Source organism: Pollicipes pollicipes, unplaced genomic scaffold, assembly GCF_011947565.3.
Source record: "Pollicipes pollicipes isolate AB1234 unplaced genomic scaffold, Ppol_2.1 Scaffold_3447;HRSCAF=4054_pilon_pilon_pilon, whole genome shotgun sequence".
Classification (NCBI taxonomy): Eukaryota; Metazoa; Arthropoda; class Thecostraca; order Pollicipedomorpha; family Pollicipedidae; genus Pollicipes; species Pollicipes pollicipes.
Genome location: NW_023596297.1, coordinates 33313819 through 33334683, shown reverse-complemented (window position 1 = coordinate 33334683; position 20865 = coordinate 33313819). Strand labels below are relative to the sequence as shown.

Below are 20865 nucleotides of genomic sequence, written 5' to 3'. Positions count from 1 at the left end.
TTACTTCGAGTAAGCCCAGTCGGTGGATGACGTAGCTACCTACTTACCTATGACGTCACGACCCAAGCACATTCCTTACTTGGCCGAGAGGCAAAGCAAGTTCGTAGCTCGTGGTTATTTACATAGCAACGCATAACAACGCTAACGACGCGTTTGCGGTGGGGTGTGGTGGGTGCGGGGGCTTCCTCGGCCCCATAGATCTGACATTTGTGAGCTCCGCTATTGCCATGGAGTAAGTTACTACTGTGGTTGAAAAATGCATTAGTCAGACTTATTTAATTTCCCTTTATGATAGTTCTTCAGGGGTTGCAGGTGACGGCATACCTGGCCGAGGCGCAGTAGGTACACTGATGTCAGCAGTCATTGCCTGCTTAGTGATTTCATCGCAAATGCACACATATGCATGTCTTACTTAACTCTGTTGTCCAAGTGTTACTGCATTATATCAGTAAAAGTATTTCTGTAATGCAAGCTGGTTTGTTTCATAGATCTGATTGGTTATTTTGAATTTGAATTGGGTTGGTAAACAAACTCGCAGCTGTGTAACCTGTAAGCATGATTGTTATGCGGCATTAAAATTATAGTATAGGTGTACCTTGGCTACCTAACGTTAGAAAAAATCATTGTACACCATTCGTCGTGTTTAAGGCGGAACATATCGTAAATCATCTCAAAACAGGTACAATCATGCTCCTACCTTCGAATTGTAATACCTACGATAGCGAGCCCCCGAGCGCCGCACGCACCGCACCGCCTCGACTCAACAGCGCCGTTCCTGCGTTGTCGTGGCGTAATTACAATATTTCTGCTTATCAAGAACCTTAAAAAATGTGCAGGACCAAGGTAACATAATAATGCAATGAAAATAGTTTCTCACCGCGTTTAGGTACGTTTATGAAACGCACAGGCCAGAAAAGTCCAGAACATATCCTAACCTAACCTAACCTAACCTAACCTAACCTAACCTAACCTAACCTAACCTAACCTAACCTAACCTAACCTAACCTAACCTAACCTAACCTAACCCAACCCAACCAAGCCAACCCAACCCAACCCAACCAACCCACCCAACCCAACCTAACCTAACCTAACCTAACCTAACCCACCGAACCGAACCGAAGAATAGTCCGGAACATAGCCTAAACTAGCCTGACCTAACCTAATGTAACCTAACCTTACCTTACCTTACCTAACCTAACCTAACCTAACCTAACCTTCTTAACTTAACTTAACTTAACTTAACTTAACTTAACTTAACTTAACTTACTTAACTTAACCTAACCTAACCTAACCTAACCTAACCTAACCTACCCTGCCTACCCTACCTACCCTAACCTAACCTAACCAACCACCAACCAACCAACCAACCAATCAACCAACCAACCCAACCGACCAACCAACCAACCAACCACCAACCAACCACCAACCAACCAACCACCAACCACCAACCAACCAACCACCAACCAACCACCTAACCTAACCTAACCTAACCTAATCTAACCGAGAATAGACCAGCCTAAGCTAAGCTAAGCTAAGCTAAGCTAAGCTAACCTAACCTAACCAACAACCTAACCTAACCTGACCTGACCTAACCTAACCTAACTTAACCTAACCGAACCTAACCAACCACCCACCGAACCGAACCGAGCCGAACCTAACCTAAATGGTTCTTGGTGCTGCTTGATACGCAGTAATGTTGTGACCGCGCGCAGTAATGGCGCTGGTGTCGCGGTTGCTGTGTGTTTGCGGCGGTCGGATGTTCGGTATGGTGATTAGTTAAGTGCCAAGGGAAGAGCATGGATGACCCGTTTTACGATTAATTAGATCAGGGTGTACTTTCCTACCTAACGTTGGAAAAATCATTGTGCACCATTCGTCGTGTTTAAGGCAGGACATATCGTAAATAATCACAAAACAGGTAGATTCGTGCTCTTACCTCCGAACTTTTTTATAATTACGATGGCGGGCTCCAGAGCGCCGCACACACACATCATCCGCGACACCGACGCCACTACTGCGCGCGCAGTTTGTTTTTCGGCATGCTGAAAGCACACTCAGTTGTGACACGTGTTTTTTTGTATGGTCTGTTGAAGTGGCGCTGGGTGGAGCTGAGGTGATCGTTGTCTCGGGAATGAGTGATGATGTCCGGAGAAAGGGAAGGCTTCTGTCCTCGATGCGGTGTGTGTTAGATGGGAGAAGCTGCCGCCGATGCTCCCTGAGGTCCCCTGAGGTCGCAGCAGAGGGAGGCCTTCTCCGAAAAAACGAGAATCGTGGGCGGATCCCGGAACCGTTCAAGTACCCCAGTGAGCGCGCTACGGTGATCACAAGCATCCAGTAGATGTACTGTTTGGCAATGCTCGCGGGTATTGTGAGCTCCATGTGCATTTCGTGCTCTGACCAAAGTTGTGTCCCTGCTTGCAACCACACGCGCCAAATCTCTTCCATGCGTATCAAAATATATGGACGGCCTCAATATACATGCGCGGTCATCGTAGCTGACATAACATCTCTAAACAGCCTCATTCCCTCTGTTCAGCCCTGGCTTACCGGGCTGCCCTGTTTAGCATCTGTACGTGCTAAACTCCGCCACTTTTAGTATGAATTGGTACTAAATAGGGTTCCCCTCTTACCTTACCTTACCTTAACTTATGGTGATCCGGAATCGTGAAATGCCACTAGGCCAGTAGGTCCCGGTCTCATCAGGCTCCCGGTCCGGTAACCAAACAGTCAAATTATGGGAAGATTCAGTATGGGACGTCGTACATTATTATCATCTTTGCCATAATAGATTATCTCTTAGTACGAATCTGTACTAAATACTCTCGATGATGTGTTGACGCGGCGTATGCTGAAACAACTTGGGAGCTCTAAGTTTGAGGGGAAACTGGCGCAGGTGTTTCGATATTGATTTGTTTTGCTGTCCTTGAGAAACGTCATAGCAGTTTGATGTGGGCAGCGAGGAGGAGGGTCGCTGGATGGGCGTTCGCGGCTAGGTATGTCAATATGCAATTGGAAGCATGTGTTTCGTGAAAAATTATTATCCTTAAAGCATTTCAGACTGCGAATGCTTTTGCTGTTTGTGTTTACGGCACACAAGCAGCCCACTGGAGCTAGATGGTGAAATGTTTAAATGGAGGGAGGGAAGGGGGAGGGGGATAAAATGGTTTCACAACCTCAGGTTTTGGTATGGATTTATAACACTGTGATACAGACAACAACAAAAAACTGGTTATATTGTTCAAAAGCATGCTAACTTAAACATCCTGTGCCCATGTGCCCAGCTTGGTGACACAGGAAAGTGATCAAAATGCTTGGGCACAAGTTCAACATGGTTTATTATGATGCTTGGTTAGTTAGAGTTGGAACAAGGATGCAGGAATATGTGGTGCATCTGTAAAGATATTCGGTATGGCCAAATACATATCGGCGCCTCCATGTTTCTGATGTTGTGTGGAGGGTAGCAGGCTGGAGCCTGCTGTGGTTGTGCATTTGGGTTTTTGCTGTTATTCTTCAAAGTTTAAATGCACCTTGGTTGTGAAATCCCTTGGAATATGTTGTGTCAAGGAAGTAATGATGCTCAGGAAGTGACTGGTGTATGTCATATATATTAATTTTGTGTGTGGACTACAGAGCTTGCTGCAATTTTTCTAACAAGAAAGACTCATTGATAAGCTGCAAGTTCTCATTATGATGCCATTAGGCAAGCATTGTTCATATTGACAAAAGTCAAGATGTCAAGGTGTGTGTGTTTATATCAGAAAATTTAGGCTACAAGCACAAGTTGAAAATGGTTGTTTTTTATATTGCCTGTACTTGCCTAACAACATCATTTAACTATTACTTCTTGACATACTGAATTGCAATGATGCTCCAAAATGTGAACTTCTGACTCAGCATGCAGAAAAAATGATCTTAAGATATTTTTTGCATCACTCAAAGTGATTGTGGTGCTATATCCAGGCATTTTTAGTGTTTGTTGCGATGGACACATACTACACACACCACACTATACACATGTGATGCATGTGTCCCCCTATAACACCTGGAAGTTGAATGTGGCATGATTGGATGCTGTGTGTGTGAGAGGATTTCTCTATCTACCAATTTTCTAGTCTGAAGGTCATGACTTAAGTAACTTGAAGAACCCCAGGTCAATTTTGTTCAACTTGCACACAGGTCACATGTAGACTTTGATCACCTCAGTCTGGGTGCAGGCAGGCAGCTGTTGTGTCTGAGAAGATATGCATAAAGTTTGGATGGTGTATATTCTAAGGCTACTAATTGAGAGCCCCTTCTCACGGCAGAGGGGTGCACCTTGATCTTGAGAACCCCTTAGGCCATAATTGGAAGCTATCTAGTCCCATAACAGTCAAGCATTGACTGATATGCATGCCACAGTTCTACCTGCCAAATTTCACCATTCTGGCAGTCATGAGTTGGTGAAAATGACAAAGAGGTAGCATGTTTTGGTCACCTCCCACATGTGCAGTGCAGCCCTTACTGGCTGGATTCTTTAGAAACTGATCACCAAGCCACCCATCCATCTGTAAGCTTGTTCCCACACCAGACTGTGCCCCCTGAGCATCTGTCATTGGGCTGCAAAGAAAAGGGGTGCAAAGGTTAAATCTGTGCACTATGCAGCAGCATCTCACATGAAACATCTTCACTTGAGTACTGTCAGATAGCTCCGGTAACTGTCTCTCCACTTACTGAACTTCAGTGGGCTAGCTCACTGTTTACGGCACTGAGAGGCCCCAATTCTTTGCACGTGGCTACACGTGGCTATGGACATTCTGTAATCCTGATCACGTGAACTCTGTGGAGGCCCGGCGAACGGTACGCAGCGCGCCACGCGCCACCGATCAATTCGAGACCGGCACGGCAGTCCGTCCGCAGAGCTGGCGCACAACATCGTGTCATTCCTGGTGCGATCCGTCAGCGCGCGTTGGCATACCTCACTCGAAGGCTTCGTCATACATACATGCAGACAAACATTGGATTCTAGACTTTTACAATCGATCGCTAGGCACGCCAGGTATGAAATCTCGTTTCGCTGAAAGCGTGCCAAGTCATGTTCTAGCTCTGTCGACGTTGATGTGCAAAAAGGCCGACTTTTTCAACTTGACTCAGGTGGAGGCGACGATAGCGCACGGCCTGATGTCGCAATAAGGCTCCGTTCCAGTTTTATGACCGCATGACATGGTGACTGACTGGCCTCAAGGCTGCACCGGCCCCAGCAGAGAGCGGAACTTAAGTCCGCCCCAGCGGTAGCCTCTATCACATCTTCAGCTTGATCCAAATGGTCGCTTTGCAATCCGTGGAGAAAACGCTAATTTTTTTGTTCGTCTTCTCTCTGCTTTTGTTAGGAATTGTGAAAAGATCAAAGTAGGTTTGGCTGTACTTAACTCTTTAAAGTTTAATGGAAAACTTAATGTCAAACTTAAAGGACTATCTCCACAGGCACACAAAATCACACTGCCAATAGGTTTTACACCAACAATAGGCCCCAGGATGTCATGCTGCATGCTGTGGGTTGGCAGGGGCAGGGGGGGGGGGGGGGTGCGGCGAGCCCCCAATGATTTTAGTTTTGTTGGGCCTATCATCTCAATGCATATAACTTGAAATCCACTGGTATTGTCCTTGGGTCATTTTCGTGAAGTCAGCTCCTGGCAGCTCACAATGGTTTTATCTGCAATCTTTGTCGGGCGAAAAAACTAAGTTCCACTTAGGCCGTCCGAAAAGACGCAAGGAGATGGGCCACTGTTTGGAGTCCTGTCTTGTTTAGGCATTTTGAGAATAATGTCTAGCTGGTATGCAGTGGAGTCACTTGAATGCATCGCATGTCTTTTTCTAACAATGCAATGATCTCATGATTGTAACAACCGATAGTCGCCATCATGGCCTGTAACATTGAAAAAGCGCGGCCCTTACAGCGTCATACTATGTATGAACGGGGGGGGATTTGGTGAGTGCCATATCCCCCCCACACTGACCGAGAATGCTAAGCATTATCCCTATAACGTGTGAAAATGGCGACGCGAGGAAAATAATGTACTCCAAAGTCAGTTTGCTCCCTCCTCCACTTTCTGAGGCGCCCCTTGACCTTTACAGCGACCCAACTGTTCCTCTTTTAAATGCCGACTCCGCTCCCACTGCGATGCCACCTGAAGTTGACGCTGCAACTGCGTGCTGTAGTCAATGGTTGGTAAACTGCGACAGTTCAGCTCTCGTGCGTCTCCATCGATGTTCAAGTTGGCAAACGAGGTCCGGATGGTCCTACGATAGTTAATGCCTGAAGGCTGTCGACCATAGCAATTGTCTTCCCCATACCCTAGATTGATATCGGCGAGTGCAAGAATATGGTTTGTTTCCAGGAGCATCTCATCACATACATACCTCATGTCCGATTCCGAGACCCGTGATGCTGTGGCATCATTGAGCCTCAAGTTTTTCAATCAAGAGCCTAAGGCTGGCATTAGCAAGGCCCGATTCAGCGCTCTGGTTTAAGATCACAGCCTGTTGAAATGCTGAGCCCGAGTCTGAGCCAGTCTCCTCGGTGATGTGATGAATTTAGCCGAACCAGAGTGCCAGGAGCCGGCACCAAGCATGTGGCGGACGTCCCAGCCACGGTGTTCGGACTGACAGCTGGACACCTGTTAAAAGTGCCGTTATAAGCGAATGAGATGAGAGATAGGCTCACCCTTCTCCGTGTAGGCTAGTGATGGCCCTGTGTACACTCGATGCCCTAATGTATGCGCCCGGTACTAATGCTGGGCCAGCATGCAAACCATGCCAAGCCTACGGATGGACTGCGCCTGCCAGGCCACACTTGTGCATGCTCGTAGTCTCGTGCACCTGAGGTGCAGTTTATAAAGGGCGGAGTACATGTAGCGCCCTATCTCTCAGCGGGTGCAGGCTTCTTTTTCCACAAAATTGTAGCAAAACGGTTATTAATATTTGAGGCTGGTAGGGTTACGCAAGAGGTAACGGCGCCTGTACCGTCATGTATTGAAAAGTTCATTGCGAACGGTTTGCACTGATGGCCTGGATTCAAACTGCCAATCAAAGGTTGTAGCATTCCTCCACCTCAGTTGTAACGCCCGGCGCAGCTGATAAGATAGTCTTCGCCGAATCGGTCCGTGCAAGAGTCAGCGCGTTACACAGTACGGCGGCGCGGCCACCCCGAGCCTGGGCCTACCCTCGCTGGCCAGCTGCTAGCCGACCTTTCCCGACCAGCCGTGCGATGCGTCTGCTCTCAGACTCGCGCCCAGTACCGCTGCTAATGGATCCGCAATCTTCTTCCAGACCACGGAGGCGAATTATACCTACAATAGTGGACTGTATTGGGTTCGCGGTACTAGTAGTGCGTGGCAGGGGGGAGGGGGGATCAACACCCGGTAGCGTTTCAGTGACGGTAGTGCCAGAGGGGTGCTTGCACTGGCAATGTCGGTTATTGTGCCGACGCCAGGTAGCGCTTTGAATATATTGGAGTTTGGCGTCGGTGCTGGTACCAGCCCTCTGTGCGGACCGCTGCAGCATTGACTTGTCATGGGTTCAGCGCAAGCACAGCACGAACCATCGCATTGACTCTTGCCTCTACCACCCGAACCGTATGCCGCTTATCTGTAACGTGCGTGTTGAACACTGTCCAATGGTTATCGGGCTCTGTGTGTGGAGCTTTCATCACCTGGTGCGTACGCTGCCAACAAGCCCCAAAAAATGTGCTCTGTGGCAGCCGATAACCGCACACAGCTGAACACAGCAGAGTCCAGTCAAATGCAGCATTTTGTGGTGCAACTGCTGTGGGTCGTTACGGAATCGGGTTAGGGTGGAGTGGGGAGCCAGGAACACATGCTCTACCATTGGACTGGTACAGATATCAGTGTGCTTGTAAAGAACTGTCGGCATGAAATAATCAAACTCTGCGTGCTAAAATAAGGATATTGAAGTGTGCGATGTGTCATACGCCATGCAAATAGTCTTGCGTGCCTGCGACGACATTAAATGTGCTGAGCTCGATTTCATGCCGTGCCCGACCTCCCTGCCAGGGTGCGAAGGAGGCGACACCGTGTAACATGGCGACGGGAGGGGCTACCGTGATTTGCCGGAGTATTAACGGCCTTTGGCCCATTGTGACCGCTACCTGACTTTTCGCTGGGTCTTTCACTGATGTCATGGAAGCTGCGTTTGACACGGGAAGAAAACCTGAAGCCTTGCTGTCAACGAAAACGGTTCTGATGTGTTGATCCTACCCTTCCTCACAATTTTGTCGTGATTGATTTCAGATGGCAACGCAGGCTGTGAGAACGATAGGTGATGTCATGAGCTTTCTGTTTACATTATAAGAAGCTTGCTGCCTTGGACTGGGTATTCGTTCTGTTGCTAGTTATCCGTCGCCTCCTTTCTCAGTGATGGTAGTGTTTTACGCGTGCTTTGGATTGTTCAAATATTGAACTTGCACCGTACAGTGTGTCTTGTGCGGATAGGGATTTAATGTTTGCATGTCCTCGCACACGGATGAAGTGATTCCAAATCCGTGCCCAGTAAGGTCTAACCGTACCGGATATCCTCTGGCGTCCCTGGTTCTGTGTTTTACCAAGCCGGGCCTCCATTCCTCATCACTGATGATGACTTTCGTCAAGAGCTGGCGTAGTGAGGCTTATCTACCGTCAAGACCCAAGATTTTTACACGCCAAACTTTGCAGGGTCGTAATTAATGAAATATCCGATCTTTTCGTGTTAAAAATGTTCGTGTAACCTTGTAAGGTCGCTGACCTATGGTAGGTCAAATTCAGGCCATGGCTGTCAGTGGAAGGAATTCCCAGGTGATTGTTCAGTCTGATGCGGGAACGTAGTGTTAGTCGGGGCTTAACATCTTTGAGACGGTTCCTAGACAACCAGCATTTGGATACCATATTTTCTTTTCAGTTGATCTTGTGTCAGGTATAAAGGTCGGACCGAGGTCAAAGCCGAACTACATTTTACTAGAGATGTCGCTTTTTGATGTAGTCTTGACGCTCATTTTGAATTCTTGATCACAGGGAGGTCAAAATATGTTTTATTTGAACATCATTGAGGTGCGTAGAGTTCAGTGACCTGGAATAACCTCGATCAACCTTTTGTTTTTAGGAGCATATCGTCTAGCGTAGTCCTTGACACTTGTTGGAATTCCAAAAATCAAAACTCACGATTTTTGGCCACTGTGACCTTCTGAAGTGCAAATAAGGTCACTAATCTGAAACGAACATCAGTGACATTTCTCTTAAAGATTATCTAGGTTAAAGAGGATTGCGTAACGAGGGCTGGGTAAGCTTTGCCATCAATTGGAAGGTTGACTTTGCTTTATCCTATTTGGTCCGAAGGGCATGACCTAGGTGCCTCAAAATTGGACGCGTGTGAGTTTACATACAGGTCTATATATCCTGTGAATTTGGTGGTTCAAACTTCCTCGATTTTTGATATATTGGGGCCAAGTTGTACCCCCCCCCCCCCCACACACCACACACGCACATACGAGCGTCGTGGTATTCAACTGACCACACAGACGTATGTAAATGTGTACTGCTTGTAATGACTGTAGATGTTGTGTTCTTGCATGATGACCTGTACAATAACTGTCCATTAATCCGCAGGTTACCCGCAAATGACTTTCAATGGAGAGCCGGATGGAGCCAACGATTTCAATCGCGTCAAGTTTCAGGATATGTAAGTTAGAATCTGCCCTCTCGCCACCTTCGACAGCTTCTGCGGTCTTACCACCTGCCGTAGAGTGTGGGGGGTGAGGGTTGGGCGGTGGTTGAGAGGATGGCCCTGTTGACTTCACACCGCACGTGCCGATGCAAGTGTTGACAACTGGGTGGTGGCTTTGCATGGAATTTGCATATTAACGTTGTCGGGTTTTCGGGCGGTTTCAACATTTCAGTAGTTAGATCGGATCATAGCGGGTAAAACCACGTTTTGAACACATCTTCGTGCTTTTCATATGTCCACAGATCAAGGTTGACTGAAGTTAAAGCGTCCACCACTGGCATGTTGCTGGCGTGGTGTAGGGTCTGCTGTCGTAATGGGAGGCCCTAGGTCACGCTGGGTGTAGAGGCGTCCACTGGGGCGGATCCAGGGTCTCGTGAAGTGGAGGGGCACGAAACACGATGGGGCTCCTCTAGGGTTGAGACCTCATAAAGGATGCTCGTATTCCGACCGTTCAATTTTAAGATTCCTATATCTGCTATTTGGCATGCAAGAACCCATCTTATTGTACGCAGCCCTAGAAAACTACGCATACTACATATGAACATACAGTGAGCTTTTCCATTTCCTCCAGGTCATAGTGGATCCTGTCAATGCTTAACTTGGTTTTTCGGAAAATGGCAACATGAAGTAAAGTTAGATGCTAAATGCCGTTAAAATTAGGCATAAACTTGATTCCTAGCTTATTTACGAATAGTCAGCTAGTCGATGTGGTGAACTGATGGCCGATGACTAATGCACATTTTTTTGCGCTGGCTTTTATGAACGGGTACAAAATATCTAGCATTCAGATTATCCTAACAGTGTGATGCTCAATTTTAACTCGTGTTCAACAATTCAATAGGCAACGGAAAAAGACGTATGCTACGTCGACGATGGCTAAAAATGGGCTCGGAAATTGCGCGTACAAATTAATCGGCGTGTAGCCAACAGCTGCTCTCAGCTGTTGAGGCACTCAGAGAATTCGTTATCCTGTAGTCATGGATTACCAGAGGAGCTAGAATCGCTTTTGAACTAGGTTGGGAGTGAAAATTCCATCGCAAGAAGACCGCGTGGGAGTGAAAAATCAATTCACAAAGGACGGGAACTTATGAGCTCGTGACGGATGCTTCAGCAAACAAAGACATCTATTTCAAGTTGGCACGGACGTAATATCAGAACCCTGACAAAACTATTTCGTGTTTTTTAACATTTTAGGCCATTAAAGTGAAACATTAACACGCACTCATTAAGTACATTAACACGCGCTCGGGTGGGGGTGGGGGGGGGGGCAAGTTGACGCCCCCCCCCCCGAGGGCCTTTCCAGAATGGTTTTTGAACGGCGCGGCGTAGTCGTGCGACATTTTGCATAGCTGTAGAAAATTGCATAGCGGATCGTTTGACATACAAATTTTAGATGTACCTTGTAAGGTCGCTGACCTATGACAGGTCAAAGTCAGCCCATGGTTTCAGCGAAGGCAATTTCTAGGGAATCGTTCAATCTGATACAACAACGGAGTGTTTGACGAAGACATACATATCTGAGATGCTTTCTAGGCACCACAAATATTGAATGAGCAAATAACGAGCAAATAATGAGCAAATAAGGTCAGGTATGATGTCAGACCAATTTCAAAACCAACCTGATTTGTTACTCTAGGGCTTGCTGTATGGAATAGTGTCTGGTGCTCATTTCGAATTCATTGACAGCAGGAACTGCATTATACATTTTCAATTGACTTCTCAGAGGTCAGAACAGGCCATTGGCCTAAGACGTCCCGGGTCGAACGTTTGGTTGTAGGAACATACTGCCTAGCGGTAATCTTTGTAGCTTATTCAAATGAAAACGCAGAGCTGTCTTGTATCACTTTGGTCACCGTGACCTTCAAAAGGTCAAACAAGGTCAATTACCTCAAGTGGGCTTGTGACCTTTTGCTTAGAGACAGTTGCCTAGGTTCTGGGGGTGCCTTAGAGACCAACCTGGAATTTGACCTTGTTTGACCTTATTCGACCTGAAGGTCATGACCTAGGAAGCTGAAACGTAACCTAAGTGAGTTCGCGTGTGGGTCAAGACACCCTGTAAATTTGGTGTCGCTAGCTTTCTTAGTTCACGAGATCTCAGAGGGGGGGCGGGTCAAATTGACCCCCCACCCGAGCGAATGGTGTCTATCCGGCTAACCGGGCGAGTGTTAAAGCATAGTAATTTCATGGCAGTATTATGAGCATGACAAATTGTCAACACCAATAATTTGATGCCCGCACTTTTCAATTCCCCTCCCACAGCGCTTTTAAAACCAAAACAAAGCAAAGGATTTCAATAACAATATAACAGCAAATTCAACAAGCATAAAACGCTCGAACAAAAAAAAAACATTGGACTCCTACACATCAGCCCATCACCAAGTACGGCCTGAGGCAAGTGACATAGAATTGGAAGGACCACAGATGAAGTTGGAAGGCCCATGAGCTTGTCGTGAGGGTGCCGACGCCGACCACGGCCCATGGGCAGCCGAGAATACCCGGCAGATTGTCATGTGGGGTGTTTAGAGCCTTTCTACACGCATGCGTTATAGCGTATAGAGCCTTTTGGGTGAATGGAAAGAATCCGTGGAAGGCCGCTGATCGATAAAGGTGCCCTGCATGCCAGCAGAAAGCGCTCCGACAACAGCGCAGTGCCCTAGGAGCAAATGCAAAGAAATCAAGGGCAATGTGGAACGATCCTTAGCGATTGGATTGACCCAGCAAGTGGACATGTAGGGCTCCCGGGAACAGCGTAGGGCGTCTGGACATCGTAATGAATCTTAAGATCTCCCAATCACCACCCTCTCAGTCACTGAAGAATTGTTTATGTCTGCTCGTAAACCCTTCACTTTCGCTTGCGACTGTTCTTGGTCGCCTGGAAGCTCAAAGACATCCGGTCTTGTGGGTTTTGCATGAAAAAAACAACGTCTGTTCGGACGAGTTTGAGCCCCTTGAAGCCTATGAATCTGTTCTGAGCCCAAGGGGGGGGGGGCTTTGCCCCATACCCCCCTCTTTGGATTTGCCCTTGGGCGTCCACGGGTACTGCAATCTCATCTTGAGGCACGGCGTACCTACAATGACCTTGAAGTTGGATGACCTAGCACCTGCAATCTTCATTTATGACGACGGTACTGGTGTAATGCAAGTGTTCTACTGACCTCGTTGTTGAGGATTCTCAAGAGTTGACCTTGTGATTGTAATGACCACATTCATCGTAATAAACACAAGCCAATTATTTTGAGTTGCGAGATGATTTGATAAAATGATATGATAGACTGGTTGGAAGCCAGATTTCAGATTTCACCTTATTTGGCCATAACCCTGAATGACCTCTTTGCAAAAGTCACACGCTTTGATGATGGTATTGGACATTGGCGTCATACCTCCAGAAGTATTTGGAGAAAGATGTGCTGTGAGGAAGCGCCAGTCTTTATATTCTTACCCCGTTGACATTTAAAAGTCATATATGATAGATATCCAGCGGGTTGCATTCACGCGTGACTTTATAATTCTTTTCGACAGGCTTAGCGCAGGTTATATGGGCGGTGAGGTCGTCAGAGAAGTGCTGCAAAACGCCGTAGCCACAGAGTTTTTTTTTTGTTTCTTGGTGCTTCGCATATGCATTCACAAATGCATATGAATGGGTAAGTCATTGATCGCAAACAATGGGGCTCTCTGACCAAGGCTTTCTAAAACAATGAGCTAATTTCCACCTTGAGTAGCCCGATCTGGCCTCTACTTTGTCTAGATCTAAAATCTTGGTGATCTCTGGTAGTAGCTGCAAGCAGTATTCTGCATCAAGAGGCTGGTCAAGTCACGCCGCATAAATGATGAGACTTGCAGGCAAGCCGTTTAGTCTGGCTCGGTTTTCCGATAGCGTTGTGATGTGGGGCAGAACAGGACCTCCCAAGGGAATTAACGTTGGGAACGCAAAGCTAGTTGTCAAAAGCGTTCACAGCACACCACAGGGCCAAACGGGCGCAGGTCTCGCCATCCGGGCGTCGCAGCGACATGGAACCGAAGCTGCTTGGCGGAGGAAGTCACAGACAGTCGTGTTGGTTAGGCATGAGTCGACTTGTGCACTGTGTAATCCGCGCACGTTGTAACGCAGGCCATGAATCAGCGTTTGTTTAGCCTTGTTAAGATTTGATGTCATATCTCGATCTTCAGAGCAAATGAAGGCGTGGAACGACCTGTACGGTCTAGGCGAACGTGCCGCATGCGAGGCAGTGCGATCGTAACAGCACCCAGCAGCTGCCCCAATATATGGCCGGGCCGAGGCTGCTGTCGCCTTTGTTCGGAGCCGTGTTAAATCCAGCATGAGGTGGCAAGAGCCAATACCGCGGTTATGCAGACCATACAGGCTGGTGTTCAGTTCAGTATGGTCAGTATGCGCCAAAATGCTGGCGTTTTTCGAAAGGCGTGGTTACGGACATCTAACACGAAAATCGTTCCTTTCATTTCGTCTCATCGAAATTGTGGGGCTTGATCAACCTGGGTCAGACTGATAGCCGACTAATTTTCAAGCAATACAACTTCGGAATAAGCACGCGGGCCCCGCATCGGCGAGCCCAGCCTTGACATGAGCATGTGTGCCAGTCGTAACTGGTGTGGCTCATCACAGAACTCTGTAACGTTCACGTCCACATCACCTCGCTCATTCCTCACCGCACAATCACGGCTGGAGAACGCGTTATGACAGGTGGGGCAGCGATAGCACCAACTGCGTTTGTACGTAATATGGCCGTGATTTTATCCTATTCCCGCCGGAAGATGCCCATTCCGGCGACTTCCTCGCCGATTGTTGTCAGCATTCTCCTCTTCAGCGCACAACACGACGCACTGGTAGATATATGTGGATGTTTCCGAGCTTAAAACATCTTTAATGGACGGGTGCATGAAAAGTAACTTACGTAACTGATCTTTGGTAACCATGTGTGGTTTGCTATACTATATAACGCCTTTCATATCCAGTTTACTTCGATCCGCTATTTTGTGTCCGTATGTCATGCAATGTTGTTTTGTTTTGTGGGAATACACATTCATTACCTGGCGCTCCAAGCATGAAGGTGGCTGGGCGCACCTCAAAAACGTTTGCGGCACTGTTGGCCCGCCCTGCACTTTTGCGGTTTCGCTGTGAGACACAGCTGACCAGGAATAGGAGCCCAAATGAGCAACAGATACACATGCATTCCGTCAAGAAATCCGCCGATACTTTTGCGAGCGTGGATGTGTGACTATGCAGCATGCGAATTGTGGCAGCGGCTACATCAAGTCTTCTTCAAAATAGTGTTCATGGCACACGCCGCTGGACGATAACATGACCAGTTTAAACAGTCAGTCAGTCAGTCAGTCAGTTTTAAACAGTCAGTGCAACAGCGTTGAGGCGACATGGGTATAATTGTAGCCCTACGATTGTAACGACTGAACACGCGTTGGTGGTACCAGACACGATGCATTTCACGACGAGAGTTTTGTCGAGGGAGTTGTTGACATCGGCTGTTCCTGACATACAGCCTGCGAGTCCACCCATCACACGGTTCGGTCATTTGTCCACAGGAGCGCGCTGGTGCCGTTTGAGAGCTTCACGACCCATAAGCGCTTACACCCTCGACGTGCGGCCGTCTTACGCTATCGCGCTGCCATTGATGGAGCTGGAGAAGGACAACGTCGCGGCTGTCATACCGAGGCGCTGGAGCAGAGTAAGGTACGTGCAGGGATACCTTGAGATTGTACGCAGAGAATAACATGGGGTAAGTTGCTGCTCCAGCAAACGTGGGAGTTTTATTTGACTACGCGGTCTGGCCGAATGCTCTTGGTTTTTCATATAATGGAGATTGCGACAGGTCCAGCACGCAGCTTGGTTTCTCTCTGCGTCCCGACATGAATGCTGACCTTGCCGGTTTTTTTCCAGCCCGTGACTGGTGGTGCCATCTCTGAGCGACACTTTCAATACGGCTTAAGCCGCCACCTGCCAGGTGTCGGCGAGGAGTACAATCTAGTTTTCCGCAATGGCATAGACGTCTTTCAGCGCGCGGTACAGGAAAGTCGGGGTGAGTTTTCGTTGTTAAACCAAACCGGAATGTTACGTTCGGCAATATGTATTCGTTGCATGTATTTGCTCTTGTAGTTACGTTGTTATATGCTGTGCACATGTTATTAACAACTGACTTTCCAATCCAGACTCAGGAGTTTAGTAGGAATGTTTGATACGTTTTTTAAGGCTAATTTCTTTATTTTGTGTTTCTGTTATGCACTGACAACCACCATTTACCACAGCTCATGCTCGGTGTGCTAGATCCATGCCAACCCTAAGGGTTAACCGACATTTAGAAAGATTGAATCATGCCTTGACTGCAGATGAGCAATTGCGTCAGATGATGGCTTAAGTTTGGTGGGTGGCATAAGAGCAGGCCTTTCGTAGTGTAGCCAGGCTTTCTCCGCGCTATATTAGACGAGAACCTGGTAAGATAGCAGAATGTGAGCTGTGGTGGTATGGTTCCCATACCGCGTAGTCGGCCATTTTCACTCGGTAAGGTGATCTGGGGACGGTGTTCCGTAGACTGCTGATGTGGGACGCTGTGCTTGTGGCCGTTGTCACATGGTCTGTCGGCCTTTGTTTATCCGCGGCGTGGTCTGTGGAGCCGTGCCCATTCCTGACGGTGCGGCCTCGTGGTTTGATGGTCCGTGCCTCGTGATCTGTCGGCTTATGCGGCGCATTGCTCTGTGTCGCGACGCCCAGTCAGCCGTGGTGGCTGGTCGCGCGGGCGCGTCCTCTGGCAGCGCGCGGTCTCGTGGTCTGCAGCGCGCGCCGCGTGCCTGTCGACCCGCCATGCCGGGCGCCGCGGCCGCCGGCCCGGCGGAGAGCCGCCCGCGGCTCGGTGATGCTCGTGCGTGTGTCCGCGGCTTGCGCGGCGGGCTGCCGGCGCGGCCCGGCCGCTGTGGAGCCGTCCGGGTCAGCTGCCCCGCCCCGCCCGCCAGGCCGGCCGGCTGGGTGTCGGTGACTACGGCCCGAGGGCGTTTGCAGACAGCAGCCCCCTCCACATCGTGATGCCGGCTGTCTGCCGCGTGCCAAACGGCTCCGGACTTCCTGCATATGCTGGGCGCTCTCAATCGATGATGGTAGGGGCCGCCGCACAAATCTAGGAGGGTAGGGGAGGGCAGTGGCTGTTGACAGTTCCGTCCTGGCGTCTCGTCCCTCAGGGGAGCACGGCTGGGGATGGGGGGGACGCCAGCAGTGTTTGGGCCGTATAGCGTGTTGCCGAGTGCGTGGAAATCCGCCAGACATGGTCCACTTTGGTGAGTTTATGTCGTGGTTGCATCGCGGGCTTTCTACGCCGTGTCCGCCGCCCCCCCCCCCCCCCCCCCCCAAATAGTCAGGTATGTTTGAGAAGACCAGTGCCACTCCTCTTCCGTCTTCCGGTTGACCGCATGTCGACTCGAGACGGCAGTTTCATCGAGGAATCATGCCGTGATCGAGAATGATTTCATAACCATGACGGCATGATGGAGAATCATGCCGTCATGGTTATGAAATTTTTATCGTGAACACCGTTTGTTACCCTCGGGCCCCATCGACAGGAGTATTGCAGGCAAGCGGAATGACACTTGAGAAGATCACGGTACTAGTGTTTCCCTTGAAGTACGATGAGTACTATCTTAACATTAATGCGCCGTTGCCAAAGGGTGTCCAAACACGGGCCACACTCTTTCGTGGTTACAGATAAAGCTGATACGTAACTTCCACTGGTGGTATCAGCCGATCGGGCTGCTATTCCACAGTCCGCAGACACCGGCGGGTCAGAGGTCATGGCTCGTTCCGAACGCTCCGCGGAGGGCCGCCGTGCCGTTGGGCGGGGATTCTGAACCTCCGAAGAAAGTAGAATGCAGTTGATGAATTGTTCTGCTGATATTTTAGCACTTACTAAACTGGCATTGGGGTGATGGGCAGCACTTGTTATCTAGGTATCTGTATCATTTATTGGTTTCTTACCAATATAGCCGGTTGGAGCGGGCACGCACCACACATTGCTGTTGGGCATACATGCTCCTAACCGCACCGCGCTCCTTCGCTGTCCGTCCTCATGCTCCAACGCTGTTGGCGAAAGCAGCGTGTTGAAGGCCGTAGAAGCAGAAGCGGCATGCTCCCACATGTTACGAACAATTGGTGTCCCCCCGTGTAATTGTTTTCCGAACCGTACAGCGTCATGGCTAGGTGGAGCGAGCGAAGCGAAGCGTGTGAAGCAGGTCATGTGGGTGAAGTGTCGGAGCGTTCAGTTTAGCAGGAGGACCGAACCTCTGTTTGAAGTTGATGCAGCCCATGCGTTTCCGTAGGCTGATATTTAAGGGTTCGACAAGTGTGAGGGTATTCTGCCCCTCCCCCGGTTCGCACGCCGACACGCCGCTGGGTGTAGGCCAGTGCCAGTGTAGTCAGACTCATGGGATCAATTTAGATACTTTTATTGAATGTTTTCCCACATGTAGGTCGATTAAGGGTGTGCTGTACAGGTCCAGTGTATTGTTATATTTTTATACACTGACTTCACCTGTAAGAAGAGTGGTCTGTGCTGGCAGTGATCACAGTAAATTAAATTAATACGAAGTTATCGGGTTTGTTGGGGTATATTCCTGATGGTCAATCATGAACGCTACTCCCTGTATGAAGAGCTGGTGCAAAAGACAAAAGCGTGGATGCGACTGATAGCTAACTAAACTGACCCAGATCCAACAAAATCATGGTCGAGGGTTCGTCATCTTCGAAAATAAATTACCGATATGCCCTCCCTCCTCCTCCCCCCCCCCCGCAACGACCTCGTCGACTGAATCTGCCTGCGTTCAGGACCACGCTTTTTATGTTGAATGCATACATTCTTCGGTGCTCTAATAACCTGTGAATCAGCTGTTTTGCTTCTCGTTATGCTTGAATATTGATAACATGTAGGCAGCGAGCACTCCGACAGCCACTGACGCTTTACACTCAGTGGCGATGATTCGACGCGTGTTTCGGCGCCGTCCCGCCCACTGTGTCGCACAGCCTGACCATGCCTGCCGCCGGCTGGCGGGCTTCACAGGCGACAACGTGCGACTGACGGTTGTGGCGTTCGCCGACGGGCCGAACGGCACGCGTCCGGTGGAGGAGGAGCTGCGGCGGTGGCAGCATACGGCGCGCGCGCGCCTCGTCGTCGAGCCGGGCGCGTTCTCGCGCGGCCGGGCGCTGGTGCGCGGCGCCGCCGCCGCGGTGGCCGCCGCCGCCTCCGACCCGCTGCTCTTCTTCTGCGACGTGGACATCACGTTCACGGCTGTGGAGCTGGAGAAGTGTCGGCTGCACACCACGCGCGGCAGCAGCGTCTACTACCCGATCTTGTTCAGCCGCTTCAACCCGCAGCGCAGGAGGCGCTGCAGCAGGGCCGGCAGTGGCCACCGGGGCCCGCCATCGGCCCCGAGACCGGCAACTGGCGCGACTATGGCTTTGGCATGGTGTGCCAGTACGGCTCCGACTTCGCGGCCGTCAGTGGAGCCTACATGGACACGGACGGCTGGGGCGGCGAAGACGTGGCCCTCTACACTCGGTACCTGAGCCGCTACCGTGTCGTGCGCGCGTTCGACCCCGACATGGAGCATACGTACCACGGCAAAGAGTGTAGCGATAGCCTGTCGGCCGGAACGTATCGCTCCTGTGTTTTGTCTAAGATCCAGAACGAGGGCAGCAAGAGGCAGCTCGGCTTGCTGGCCTTCACTCTCGGCGGCGAACTGGCACCGCGCGCGCGCACCATCTTCCACCTGCGTTGGCACCAGCGCGTCGAGGGCTGGGTGGCGCTGGTGCTAGCCGTGCTGCTAACGCTGTCCCTGGTGCTGAACGTGCGCTTGTACCGGCGGCGCGCGCCGTCCTGAGGACGGCCCGTCGGGCCGAGCCATGCCTTGGTGTGTCTAGTCGCGCGGTCTGGCCGCCAAAGACGGCCGGAATGCCGAGGGCTGCTTCCCCTTGTCGCACAACGGTGGAGGCGCACTCAAATTAGCCGTCTGTAGTGCAGGTTTGTTTGCAGGTATAGTGTGGAATATCTGAAAAGCCGGTTGTGAGTTATTATCCGTCATGTTTCCAAGCGGCAGGAGCGCACTCTGATTAACTGTAACTCATCCCAGTTTGTTTGAATGTTCAGCTGTGGCGCCAAACTGTACCTCGTCTCAGTTTGTTTGAGTGTTCAGCTGTGGCACCAAACTGTATCTGGTCTCAGTTTGTTTGAATGCAGGGGCGGTGCCGTGTGTTTTCATTGTGTGTGGGGGGGGGGGGGGAATTTCCCAGGGGGCATCTTGGAGAAAAGGAAGCCTCCTTAACGGCATGGGGGGGGGGGCCCTGGTTAGTGTGGTATTCAAGGGAGAGGAGCACCGTGGGCATCTGCCCCCTACATGAAAATTCATAAACAGGTGCCTTCTAATTATCGAGCGAGGTGTCTCCCTGGCCTAAGACAGCACCATCTGCTCCAGAAATGATCTCATGCATGAAAGGGGCCCCTGAATTCAGAACAGGATGCTTCAGATTTATGAAGGGGCCTCCAAATGTAACTAAGGACATGGTTATCACAAAGCAGGGCATCGTGGCCCAGTACCGCGGTTATCTGATGCGTGAAAGGGACCGCTCGTTCTAGAAATCGGGCCTGGAAGAAGAGGGTGTCTCGTAACTCAGCACAGACCTTCCTAGTTTGTAACAGGGCCTCCCGAGCCATCAAAGGCTTTTTTGAGCCTCCTAATCTTGAGTATGAGCTATCTTATTTTCGAGGGTAACCTTATGGTCCAGAAAACGGACTTCCTGGCGCAGCAACTGGTCTCCTGAACACAACTTCTTGCTCTCTGGCTTAGCCATGGGGACATCCTTGATCTGGAATTTTATAACCTGCCTAGTTTTGCTACAATGTCTTTAGTTCGGGAAAAAGCGGCCGCCCCGATTTAACTGGGGGGGGGGGGGACATGTTCGTGTTGCCTGCCGGAAGGCGGGGGGGGGGGCAACTTCTCCCTCTGCCCCTCCCCCCTCCCGTGCTGCGCTGCCTCAGGCCACGTGGAATACCGGGAGAGTCAGTTGTAGGTGAGAGATACATTCATGCCAACTGTAGAAGTGCACTCTTA

The 20865-nt window shown here is 49.9% G+C and overlaps 1 long non-coding RNA gene across 1 annotated transcript; it reads left to right on the top strand.

Annotated features, from left to right (window-relative positions):
- The first annotated feature begins 8402 nt into the window (after nt 1–8402).
- On the top strand, nt 8403–15350 carry LOC119091362 (uncharacterized). Its single transcript, XR_005093410.1, has 3 exons — nt 8403–8414; nt 9633–9705; nt 15307–15350. It is a non-coding gene; the product is annotated as an uncharacterized LOC119091362 (long non-coding RNA).
- The last annotated feature ends 5515 nt before the right edge of the window (nt 15351–20865 follow it).